Below are 13,816 nucleotides of genomic sequence, written 5' to 3' on the forward strand. Positions count from 1 at the left end.
GTTCCTCGCCACTAAATTGTCCATATATACTTTCCAATACATTAGTCTATTACATTGACTTATCTTCTATCCAGTACTTTACCAAAGTGAAAATGTGCTTACATAGATTGCTATAGAGTCAATAGGGTGAATTTACCCTTGGAGATATTTTTCCACCTCATCCAAATACTTCCATACTGAGATAAATATTTTAGTAGCTCCCAACCTTTTCGCGTAAGCTTCTTAATATTTTTTTACTCATTTTTTTATGCCATTCTAAAAATGTCGGTACTTTAGTTGTTTCCAGTTCTGGATTATCAACGAACGAGCCACCAAGGAAGAAATTGATAAAAACATTTCCCCCCCTCTGGTTAGTAACTGGGTTTGACTCTGTTTTAATAAACCGAAAAGTGTTACCTCAGACTCGGGTTCTACCCTGCTCAAGAGAGCACGGCTAAGTTCGACACACATTTTCTCCCAGAACTGGCTCAGCCTTGGGCATATAAAACAGATATGCAGTCAGCAACCCTCTCCCATCTGTTGACACTGCAAACATTTATTCTCCACCTCGGGATACATCTTATGGAGTGTTTTAGGGGTGTAATAAGCCATCTAGCGAGATAAAAATGCCATTCTTTTAAAGTTTGCCGCTCTCAATGCCTTACTACCGTGTTGTGAAATGGTTTGCCACTACCCATCTGAAAAATTGCAAAGTGTTTCTTGTTTTATCTTTTCAAGAAAATTGGTAACCAAAAGGGGCTCCCCTTGATTTCAAAATAATCGGTTCCAATGACTTATACCTCACAATTTAGTTCTAAACAGAGCAGCTAGAACCGGAGGGCTACCTGCATTGCCTGGAAGTACATACTTGTTTAATAGTAGTCTAACCTGGAGGTAGCTAAAAAAAGGGAACCTACTCTGATTCCCGCATCTAGTTTGAACCTCCTCCCAATTGATACATCTACCTCCAATTAAGAAGTGGCCTAATTCCTTAAATCCCTTTGTTCCCCAGAATTTTACATGACTATTCTGAATATGAAGGCCCAAACTTTTGCATTCTGTAAGCCGGAGATATTCATATCCTGAAGACTGAGCCTTTAAAGAATAACATTTCTGGAGTCTACTGTTAAACGCCTAGAGCATCTTGAATCTTGTTTTTTTGGGAAGATTTGATGTTTTTATGAAAACAGGAAACTGTGATCTAGCTTCCTGAACCATCTCATTCAGGAAAAAGCTATCCAAGGATCCCTTAAGTTCAATTAATCGAACAATTATGTCCAAAAATGCTGCTTCATAGTAGGTACGAATATGAGGAAGTGCCAACCCACCCCAGCTAGTATCAAGTTGAAGTATAGGTAATTTAACCCTTGACGCTTTATTCCAAATGAACTGACAAAACATGTTTTCCAGTTCTTTAAAATACATTGTATTGATTTTGATCGGAATATTAGAAAAGAGGAAGATTAACAATGGTAATATCTTTATGAGTGCGATACGACCAATCAAAGTGAGGGAAGGAGTATCCATTTATCCAATAGATCTTTAATTTTTCTCAACATGGCTTCGTAATTTAACCTTAATAAATCCGCAAATTGATTTGAAACATATATCCCCAGATATCGTATCGGCTCAAGAGAAAGAGCTTGTTGTTTTCGATTATCTGGGAGAAAATTGCTACACACATTTAGGGCCAGAACATCAGTTTTTTTGTGATTAATTTTGTATCCGCAGATTGCCTCAAACTCTGCTAATTCTCTTTAAATTGTTTCAATGTTATGTCTTGCAGGTTTAAGGTACAATATAACACCGTCTGCAAATAATTTTAGTATTGACATTCCCTCTATTGGAGTTTTTATCTCTGTGTTGTCCCAAATCCTAACAGCCAAGGGCTCGATAAAAAAAGTAAACAATACCGTAGACAAAGGGCACCCCTGACGGGTTCCCCGTTTTATATCTATTGTACCTGCTAGATTAGAGTTTATCCTAACCGGTGCATGCGCCCCTTGATATATGTTCTGGAGCATAGCGATAATTTTTTTGGGGGGGGGGACCAAACCTTTCAAGACCATAAAATAGAGCACCCCAGTTTACCAAGTCAAACACGTTCTCTGCGTCGACCATCATTATCAAGGCGGGTGTTTGATTAGTATTAAAAAAGTCGATCGCTTGAACTAAGTAACCGGTATTAGAAGACATTGACCTGCCTGCTATGAATCCGGTTTGATCTGTATGTATCACATACTGTGCCACTGGAGTAAATTGATTAGCCCAAATTTTCATCAACATTTTATAGTCTGAATTTAACAGACTAATTGGCCTGTATGAGCTAACATCCCTGGGGTTCTTACCCTTCTTTACAAAGCTAACTATCGAGGATTCTTTAAAGACTGCTGGAACATCACCTCCCGCCTTAACATAATTAAAAAGCTCCAGCAGGAATGGAACTAGCTCTTCTGAAAATGTCTTGTAAAATTCAATCAGAAGGCCATCATTTCCACAGGTCTTACCTCCTGGCATTGAAGCCAAGACCCTAGAAATGTCAACTGCTGAAATATCGGTCATTAATGCTTCTTTCTGCCCTTTAAGAATCTGGGGGAGTTTTAGACCATGGAAGTAATGTTGATTTGCTTGTTTTGATACCTGGTAGACAGTTGTATAAAGTTCCTTAGAGTGATCTATAAATATTTTGGCAATTGTATCTTTTTCAGATACTACAATCTGCATCCTGGGTGCCACCACTTTATCGATTACCGCCGCTGCTTGTTTAGTGAGCCATGCCAACAATTTTCCTATCATCTGGCTTTCCTCATAAACTCTCTGCTGGTATGATTGCGAGCTACTTATCTCTTCCATACTAAAAAACTCCCTCAATTCCTGCTTTGCCTTAATTATTTGCTCTCCCACTCGATGTCCTCCCCCAGAGGAGCTATTTTTTCTTAACAAGGCTGCATTGACTGCTTGCTGGAGTTCTGCTATTCGGCTATTGTGAACTCTTGTTTGCTCTGACATGTAAGCGATCATTTGCACTTATATTGAGGCCTTAAAAGCCCCACAAATTGAAAAAAGCCTAGCAGTACCCTTGTTGACCTGGAAAAACTCCTTGATCCATTCTCGCATACTACCAATCCATTGTGGGTTGGTTAATAGAAGTCTATCCATCTGCTACCTGGATTTTTCCCTCCTTCCTAGCTCTAAATCGATTTCAATTTTTACCATAGAGTGGTCTGAAAAGGAGTTAGCCCATATCTCGGTATTCAAACAAGTTAAGGAGCGTGATATTAAAAAGAAATCGATACAGGAAGCAGACTGGTATTGGCGGGAATAATAAGTATATTGCATAGCTTCACTATGACCCCTGCGCCAAGGATCAACTAATTGGTAATCTCGTTTAATTACGTCTATCACTTTTTTGGTCCTTGGCTTCAACTGTTTCTTAGCTTTATTTGATGTATCCATTACCAGATCTTGCACAAAATTAAAATCACCTCCTAAAATTATTGGACCCACTGCTGCTCTGGCTTTCTCATTAATCTTTTTGAGAGCTGCAGGATCATCTACAACCGGTGCATAATAATTCACAAAATTCAACATATTTCCATTCACCTTAACTATAACCTATAGCCATCTGCCATATGGATCTCTCTGGATCTGGATAATTTCCCAATCTATCCTTCGTCCAAAATAAATGGCAACCCCCCTTATTGCTGCCTGGGCCGATGCAAAAAAGGCCTTTAGAAAAAGCTTTAGGAATATACAATTTTGGTACATTTGTCTTAAGGTGGGTTTCCTGTAGAAACAAGATTTGTGGTGATAATGACGCCAGCCATCTTATTAATCCACCATACTTTTGCTTATTAGAAATGCCATTAACATTAATCAAAATAATGCAAACTCTATAACCCATTGCTACAGCTATTACTTAGATCCAAAACGTTGATAAACATACATGTCGTTCCAATATATTGCATCATTTACCTCTGCTCATTTTATTTTTTTGCTCCACCACCCTCCCTCAGTGCCCGCACTCCCCTCCATCCCTCCCGGTGCCCAAGCCAAGCCCCCCGTGGGATGAGGAATTGCCCACCATACCCCTCTCCTCACCACTCGGGTGATACCCCTTTTGGCCCACATGCACTGCTGACGCTCATGGCAGACTCGGCGGCTTTCCGGATGAGAAGAAAACGCTGCGTTAGGAATTGTTGCGGTGGTGGCAGCTCTGTTTGCAGGAAGTTTTTTCTGTTTTGACTATCTTGGCTGGCTCTGTGTCTCACTCAGCCACTCGATATTGAGGGAGACGGTTCGACCAGCGTTTGTGCAGGCTGAAAAAGGAGGAGGAAATGGCTTGAGGTGACTGGCTGGCGATTTCTCTTTTGCCTCAGCCCAGCTGGTCTCGTCTTGGTTTTGCTGGACTGTTGGGCTATTCCTTCGGTAACTGGAGTTGGAGTGGCTGTTTGGAGGGCATCCGTGGCTGGTGGCTTGTGTTTCTTGCCGGTAAGTGCTGGAAGTTAAGCACAAATGAGGGATTTGGGCAGTTAAAGGCTCTTGAAGGCAGCTGGAGCAGGCTATTTCCTGAATTTTTTGTGTTTTGCCACCTGCTGCCTGTTTAGCTGGTCCTCATAAAAAAAAAAGTTGGCTAAACGGACTTATCCTGTCAGAGACTTGCTGGGCATGCAAAGGGCATTGGGGAAGCAGCGGTATCCCTAGACTATTCACTTTAAAGGTACAAGGAGGGGGAGAGGTTTTGAGAAGTCAAAGCAATGGGAAAGTACCTAAAAGCCCCCAATACACTTGTAAACATGGTAACAGTACCCAATACTAAAACGAAAGTGCGCACAGCTCAGTTGAAGGGAGCAGCAGCAAGAGCCGAGCACAGGTTAAAATCAAGATGTGGCTCTGCGCTCCCAAGTCCTTTGAGTTCTGAGGAAGATGCCTCGGAGTCCAGAAGTGTGACTGCTGACTCCGATAAAGCTACTACCAATACGATACAAGGACAGTTGGGTGATGGGAAAAGGTTGGTGGAAGAATCCCCCCCTCTACAAAGTAATGGGCTAGTTTCAATTGCTGAAGGTGAAAGGGATCATGAAGGTGATGGTGTTTTTGAGGCAAGGGAACTGGCTAATGCAACATGCTGGGGGGGAGAAGGACCCCCTTGCTCATACAGAGGCCAACGCAAAAGGCAGCAACAACGGCCCGACGTGTGGTTTATTAAAGGATTACCCATTGTTCTTTAAGACTAAAACGGTATTTATTTATTTATTTTATTTAGGAGTTTTATATAGCGCTAGCCAGACCCGAGGGTATCAGAGCGCATTGCAACAAAAATAATGGTGAGATCAGTCAAAGAAAAACAATATAATACAATTGAGTCATGGCGAATCAAAAGTCTGAGAATATAGTATCACATTCTTGGCATAAGAACGCATTATATGGGAGTCATAAAAAAATGATTTGAGTGAGGACCTATTTCCGAAGGGGAGGTCCAAGAACCGCTTGGATGGTGGGTGAGGTAGAAATCTTGATGCTCAGGTGGCTGAGTGCTGCGTAGTGCAGGAGTTTGCGTTTGGGCAGCGGCTATCCATTCGGAAGGGATCGGTTGAGGAAGAGATCTTTGAGTTGTCTTTTGAAGTTTACAAAGGAGGGGGTGGTCCTGATATGGACTGGGATGGAGTTCCAGATTTTTGGCGCATTTCCCGAGAAGGAACGAGATGCGATTTTTGTTTGCGAGTTCTAGGAGGGATGAGGAGTAGAGTGTTGCTTCTCCCGAGGCTCCTTGTCTGGCCTGCTTTTTTTGAGTTTCTCGGCCAGGTAGGCGGGTTTTCAGGTGTGTAGGGCTTTGTGCGTGAGACAGGCGGTTCTGAAGTCCGCATACATTTCTATTGGGAGCTATTTTAGTTCTCTGAGCGCAGGCGAGATGTGTTCAAATTTCTTTACTCCTGTGACCATTCTGGCTGCTGCATTCAGAGTTGTTCTGAGGGGAGCCAGGTGGGATTTTGCTGCTCCTGTGAGGGTTGCATTCCCATAGTCCAGTCTGGACAGCACTAGGGCTTGAGTAGCTTGTTTGAGGTCATTCGGAGGGATGAAGGGCTTTATTTTGTTGAGCAGTTTGAGGTTGAGGAAGGCGCTCTTGGAGTTTTTGATGTGTTTGGCCATGTCTAATTTTGGGTCCAGTATGATTCCCAGTGATTTCACTGAGTCGGCAGGGGTGAGATTGCAGTTAAGAGCATCCATGGCTTTGAGCCATTCTATGACTTGGGGGTTCTGTTCCTTGTTGGAGATAAGGAGGATTTCTGTTTTGTCTTGGTTGAGTTTCAAGTGATTGAGTGATAGCCAGTGTTGGACTTCTTTTAAAGTGTTATTTAGTCTTTGGATGTCGTCCATGGAAGAGGTTTTGAGATCGATCTGGGTGTCGTCCGCATAGAGGCGGAAGGGGATGTTGGATTTTTTGAGTATGGTGGTGAGTGGTTCCATGTAGAAGTTGAAGAGTTGCGGGGAGAGGACCGATCCTTGGGGTACACCCCTGTTGACGGGGCGTAGGTCCGACAGGATGTTGTTGATTTTTATCTTTTGGGTGCGCTTCTGTAGAAAGGAGGTGCACCACTGTAAGACCACCTCGTCCGCTCCCACCCTTTCTTGCAGTACTTTAATGAGTAGTTTGTGGTCAACCGTGTCGAAGGCTGCCGATTAGGTCTAAGAGTATGAGTAGACAGCATTGGTCGTTGTCTAAAGAGTTGAGGATGTCATCTATGACATTCAGGGTCGCTGTCTTTGTGCTGCATCCTTTTCTAAACCCCGATTGGTGAGGGTCTAGAAGACTATTGCAGTCCATGTGTTGTGTAAGTTGGAGGAGAGCACACCTTTCCAGGATTTTGGCTAGGAGAGGGAGGTTGGAGACGGGTCTGAAGTTGTTCAGATCATTAGCGTCCGAGCCCGGTTTCTTTAGTAGAGGTGTGACTTTTCCAACTTTGAGACAGTCTGGTATGACTCCAGTTCTCAGGGAGCTATTTATAATCTTGGTCCACATCGGTGCTAGGGTGAGATTGATCTTTTTGGCCAGTTGGGATGGAATGGGGACCGAGACGTGAGTTGAGGGAGTCGAACTAGCAATCATTCTTGATATCTCAGCTTCAGAGATGGGGTTGAAAGATTTCCATTTGTTAGGGTGGTGCTTTGGTGTGGTGGCTTCTGTCTCGGTGAGTGACCTACTGTCCGTGAGGCAGAGGTGGACGTCGAGGGAGCGCTCAATTTTTGGGATTTTCTCATCGAAGAAATTGGCAAAGTTCTGACATAGGACTTTGGAGGCCTGCACAGTGGGTGCGGGGGGCTTTGAGGTTTGTTGTCTGATGACATTGAAGAGGTCTTTCGGGCTGTTTTTTGTGTTGTCAAGGGCCCTACAAAAGAATGACTTTTTCTCGTTCTTGATGTGTATCAACATCATCAACACCATCAGCAATATCATCAGGCTTGCAGCTTTCCTCCCAGGATACACAGGACAGATTGTTACAGGGGGGTTTGCCAGCAGTCATCCCCCCCCTCCAAAAGGAGATCAGAATTTCAGTGGAATCTCAGTTATCGTCACAGCCACAGCCACTGTTACAGTCCCTGCCGCAGATCCAGCTTCAGCTGGGATCCGCCACCCTCTATAGAAATGAAGATGGAGAGGCAACGCTACAGAAAACATCAGGCAAACCCCCATGAGAGTCAGTTGAACAGCAACAAAGAGAGGCTACCTCGATGCAACTTGACATAAAGATCATGTTAAATCTCATCTTAGATGAGATAAGGGAGTTGAAGATCACGCAAGCTAGTGAGATAGCATCTCTCCACCATCGCTTAACAAAAATTGAAGCTGCAGTTGGCGCCCTCCCTGTCAGAATGCAAGAGGCAGGGGGTCGAATTTCCCAGTTAGAGGATCAGATGAACATGATGCAGCAGCAAGTTAACTCCGCTAGAAAGGAAAAAGCCTCACTGGATAATAAGCTTGAGGAGCTCAAGAACCATTCTAGGGGGTCCAATCTACGTATAGTTGGTATTCCGGAGCGTTGTGATGGAGCCCAAACAATCCAATGGGCTGAGACATTTATAAACACGCATTGGCATAGGCAATAGGTCTCGCCTTTCTGACCTTATAAGTGTTTAGCCATGCAACACTTGATGTTGTTGCACCAAGGAAATTGTGCTGGATAACTAAACACTTATAAGGTCCCAAAAGCGAGACCTATTGGCTATGCCAATGCTTGTTTGTGTATATTCTCAAAGCTCGGTGATTGCATTGACTCTATACGTTTTGTAAATACACTTAAGGGCTCATTCAGAAACACGTAGGTGTGCACGCACACACACACACTCTTTTGGAACTGTATGTCCTTAATGTAAGCTTTGTGATTCATTTATTTAATTAATTGAATTTTAGTACAAACCAAGAACGTGAATAATCAAGGACTGTCTCGTTTTATGATCTAATAATGGTTCCGAGGCACAGTACAGGCATTAAAAAACACATAATTCTCCTATAAGGTGGTTGTATGGAAGTTTTCATAAAAAAGATGTTAGTCTGCACTGGCATTTGAAAAGGTCTCAAAATAATAAGTGCCTACGAGGTATGTCTTAGCATTCTACGGTTTGTCCACTCTTCCCAGCTAAAAGGTAACCAACATGTTTGATAAGTCATCGGAACATGGGGGCTTGTTTGTTTCTGTTCACCTGCAGTTTGTTCTAGCCTGGCAGCGATCAGGCCTTGACACCAGCCGTCAGCTAACAGACTTCTTCCAAAAACCAAGATCAACTTAGAGGTGTAGTGGAGGGTAGCGAGGGTGGTGAATAGCTTAGAACCTCCCCTCCTGCCCCGCCCATTAGTGGGACAGCGACAGTACACTGCGGGGTCAAGGGCACATGGATCAAATTCTCCCAGCACTTGACAAACTTAACCAAGCAAACCAAAGATGCTCACAACAAAGAAGGAGAAAGGACAACCACCGTAATGACTTTTTCTTGCGCTTGATTGTGCGAAGTAGCCTTTTCAGGAGGCTAATAGTTGAAAACCTTTACAAGCTTTTGTCCGAAGAAATGTCAGGCGTTTTCCAGCCCCCTTTTATTTTTAAAGAAAAAGTAAGGCCCTTTTGGAGTCCCCATCAGCTGTGTGGATTTTAAGGGCGACCCCGGGTCATACAGAACTAATCAAGCGAAAACAATACGAAAATTAGCCCGACAGTCAGCAAGTATCTTAGGACTTTATCAAAAAGAACAAGGAATGGACTAAACCACTGGCAGAAGCAAAGGGTCAAATCCGCAAGGTGGTATTGCTGCGGCCTGGATTATATTATGTATTCATTGTTAATTTATGTATGTATGTATGTATGTTCAAATGACCCCGCCGCTGCAGGTGCATAAGGGGGTTTCTGAAAGGGCCTGGTTTAGCACCACGGCTGGAATATTGGTCCATTTAACTCATTCTTCCCCTTAAGTCGATCAAGCACTGACTTTTTTTTTTACGGGAAGCAGATAGGGAGGAAAACGCATAGGACCAGTGGTTTTCTGAGCCCCATTCATGACTTTCAGAAGGGTGGGGAGAGGAGAGTGCCAGGCCCCATGCAGTTTAATGGCTAGGAAATTAGCAAATGAATGCTTATGTCAATATGTGAATAATCCTTATTGATTTTAAGAGATACAAAGTCTCCTGCGAAGCTTAATATCTCACAGTGTGCCACAGAGACGGGCGAAAATTGTCATTTTGTGTCGGAGGACAGACAGACAGTAATTATGGAATTGAATCAAAAAGCTGCAGACCAGATCTTCTGAATTAATTTGTTTCGAACTCTTCCAAGTGAACGATAAAAGCAAACCAACGGCCTTTTTCTGCTGCGTCATGAGGTGTTTCTCACAGAAGAATTTGTTACAGCTGACGTACGGCAAAAGCAGGCTGGTGAGTGGTGTGCGATGTGCGCGCACCATGGGGGAAGTGCGGGGTGGAAAGGGGGAGATGGAAGCCTCAGCGCACCGCGAGCGTAGCAAGTAGAGCCGAGAGGAGTGTGGGCAGAGAGGAGGGGCTAGGGAGAGAAAGGGTACAGTGAGGTGAGAGGAAGGAGGGAGCAAGAGATTGGGAGGAAGGATGCCGAGGGAGGCGGGGCTGGCAGAGTGGAGCAAAAAGGAGTAAGGAGCAGAGCGGGGGCCAAGACATGCGCGTAAGTTAATTGAGGTGTGCACGCGCAACGGCAAAAGCAGGTTGGCGAGTGGTGTGCGATGTACGCACACCATGAGGAGAGAGGAAAGCCAGATGGTGCCTCTGCTCGTCATTGTGTGCGTAACCGCACGCTCTATGCCAGCCAAAAGCGTGTGGTCGGACTTTTAAAAGCCCACACACTAAATGTCTCACCGAGCAACGCATGCGCTGGCTCAGACAAGACCTCAAAAAATGTTATCCCAGAATTTTTAGGGGACCTCACCATTACAAGGGCCCACAGAGTACCATCCCAGCCTTTTCCAAATTCCAAACTACCATGGAAAATATTGATGAACTTTGCTGACTATCGTATAAAAAGATAAAATACTCACTAAAGCCATCCAAACGAAGAAATACATTTTCGAATGAAGAACGACTTAGCTGTCGTATTTTTTCCGACATGTCCGCAGCAGCGGCGCATCGGCGAAAAGAGTTTGTGAAACTGTTACATTTGTTTAAAGCTCAGGGCGCACAGGCCACGATAGCACAGCAATCAAAATTAAGAGTCCTGGTAAAAGGAAAATTCCACGTTTGCCAATGTTGATGAAGCTCAGCAACTTCTACAAGAAATATCTATGGGGTCATAATTCAACCTTGGATAGGGGAAAAAAACGGTTTTGGATGCAGGGGAGGGACTGATCACATAGGGCGCAATTGCATGGCCACCCTTGTAAATATGGGGCAGCGTCTAAATCAATGGGTGTTGCGGTGCACTGCCCACCACAACACCCATTGCCCCCCTTTCACGCTAATTATATGCAATATGTGGCAATTTCATCTCCCCGCTGCCACAAAAGCCTCCCACTACCCTTGATGGCTCTCCGAAAAGCAAGAACGTAGGAGATACTTTCTCACTCTCCAATTTTTCTGAGGCACCCTAAAATTGTATACGTTCTTTTAAAAGGTAAGCCGGCTTTCCAGCGTTCTTCTTCCACTGCGCCTATGAAGAGAACCATGTTAGTGCACAGGGGACTGATGCTGACCCTGAAGTCTCCCCGACCATACCCTTGGAATAGCCCATCCCTGGGACCTCCATAGAAAGTGTTCACCCAGCTGCACTCTAGTATCACTCTACAACACTTTTAGGGGCCCCCCACCCCACCAAGCCCTAACAGCACCATTGCCGAGACTACTGGGGATTGTTACACTTAGCTCCTTCAGGGGCAGGAAGAGCCAAAATGTATTATGCAAAACAGATGCATATTTACTAGGAAGTGGCAGAGTGCGGCGTTAGCCACCTTGGCTTAATACCACGCTCTGCCACTTCCAGAACGCAGGGCTGCACCGCATTTACAAGGATAAGGTGCAGCCCTGCGTTTCCCCTTGCGTTGGTGCTAATTTTAGCTGCCTAGCGCCAACGCAGACACCCTTGCACCATAGAGCAAGGGTGCCTGCGTTGTAGGGGAAGTTGTTTATGTGCAGGAAGGTGTGCCTTCCTGTACATAAAAAATCAGGAATGGCATTTTGAAACTTCTATGTATGCTCCTTAACACAGCACACATAGAAGTTACAAAACGTCATTTTGTTTTTATTGATTGTTAATGTACAGGAAGGGTCATTTGACTGCACAAAAACAATTAATGGCCTTTTGCTGTTTCTGTGTATGCTGCACAACACAGCACACATAGAAACAGCAAAAACGAGGAGAAATGAAACAAGTTTTCCCTGTCTTAATTTTGGCGCTGCCCCATATTTACGCTGCCCTTGTAAATATGGAGCAGCGTCAAAATCAATGGGTGCTGCTGTGGAATGCCCATCACCACACCCATTACCCACCCCTTTCTTGCTGAGTATAGCGTGAAAGGGGGCCTTATTCACAAGGCAGTGTTAAGCCACATGAGGTGGCTTAACGCTACCTTGTGAATAAGGCAAAGCCCCTATTGCCACCACAACGTCAGAAAAAGTGATGTTGTGGTGGCGATAGGGGCTTGTAAATATGCCCCACAGTGTTCTAAACATAACTCTTTATTAAGACAGATTCTCTAATAGATATATATATGGATGCACCACTCATGCACGCAGGACTAGGGCTAGAATTTTTAGCAACCCGGGCAAAATAGCATTTGATGGTGGATCATTCCCTGCACTATTTTCCCCAACAATGGCAGAGCGAATACGGTAGACGTTCATGTGATAATCATTTATGTGTGCAACACATGTAAACAGCATGTGTGAATGCCTGTGTGTACATGCTGTGGCACATTCAAGCCATACCTATTGACTTTGCCAATTATTGTTCAGAAGCAGGATTCTTAATGGACTCCTTCTTCTGTCCTTATGCTAGGCTCTTTCCCAAAAACTAAATTCAGTGTGGCTTCGGTGCCTTGCTTGTCAACTCCTGTATTATCTGGTATCTTCAATCAACAAATACCAATATTGCCCAGGAGGATTTTTCTACTCTTTGTGGCTTTTATCATATGACTGGGGCCCTCCTAAAGAGACACTTGACAACCTTCATTTGTACCGTTAATGCAGGGCGCTAACTTGGCCACTAGTAGGAGTTGCCCTTTCGTCAGGCAATCAAGAAGGAGACTAGAAAGTCCTGCACAGTGTCAAGTCGCTGACACCTCCTCACACCCATGCCCCTCACATCTAAGTATCCCCAAGAGGGATAGATCCTCACTGAGAAATTAAAGTAGGCCGTCTCTGCACGTTTTCCTACTTTCGCAAATCTGTCACCCTTTGGCGGGTGTTAGTTTTGGGACAGAAGGGGTGTAACACATGTGTGGGGTGAGCCACTTGTTGAAGGAAATGACGGGTATCTGTGCTGTCTTAGCACTGAGCATGGAAAATCCATGAACATTAATGGATAGTGTTGCTGTCAGAGACTTAGTGGTAGGTGTAAATCTAGGGCTGTCTGAGGTTTGAGCCTGAGATCTGTGTAATCAGATGATGTAAGTCTGCTGCCTAAGAAATTGGGATATGTGTCACTGGGGATAACGCTGCTCTCCAATCCTGAGCAGGAGACGTTTAAGATAACAGTCTACACTGTCAACATCATCCAATGTTGAAGCAGTTTCCTCACTCAGAAAACAAACAGAAGCATAATAAAATGTGAGGGGGGCCCCTCTGCAAGATAAGCTGAAGGGGCCCCCACACCATGCTCTCCCGCCTCCAGAAAAATCTGTATCAACGTGTTATTTGCAGCTGTATGAAGAGCTACATAAACCAAGTTTAGGACTGTGTTATGTCCTTTCTCTATCTCTCCCTCTTTGCCTCTCCCTCTTAGCAGTCTCTCTGTAAAGGCTTTTCCTCTGCTCTGCCTTTTGACCTTCTCCTGGTCACCACTCTCTTGACTCTTTCTTTCTGCACTCCAGAGCTCAGTTTCATAGTGAGAGACAGTGGGGGTGCCTTTCCTTCCAGGCCTCTGTACACCAGCAAGAAAGAAAAGTTTCAAATTGCAACTTTGCTTCCTTTTTTCTGCCTGAAAAGAAAGACTGAAGCTAGACAGAACTTGCTGTGCATTGCTAGGGCCTGTTGACCCTTTTGAAAGTCACAATGACATCAGTAGGGGCTGAGGGATCTGTGTAATCTAGAGCATAACTCTAATTATCAGAGTCTGTAAAATCTGCGCAATATGAGGACTAGTCCTGCTGTTTGATTTTGCAACCCCTCCCCCAT

The 13,816-nt window shown here is 44.3% G+C and overlaps 1 protein-coding gene across 7 annotated transcripts in view; it reads right to left on the reverse strand.

Annotated features, from left to right (window-relative positions):
• Positions 1-13,816, reverse strand: part of CDK18 (cyclin dependent kinase 18) — a 1,155,230-nt gene that overhangs the window by 221,948 nt on the left and 919,466 nt on the right. The window lies entirely within an intron of this gene.

This window comes from Triturus cristatus, chromosome 1_1, assembly GCF_964204655.1.
Source record: "Triturus cristatus chromosome 1_1, aTriCri1.1, whole genome shotgun sequence".
Classification (NCBI taxonomy): Eukaryota; Metazoa; Chordata; class Amphibia; order Caudata; family Salamandridae; genus Triturus; species Triturus cristatus.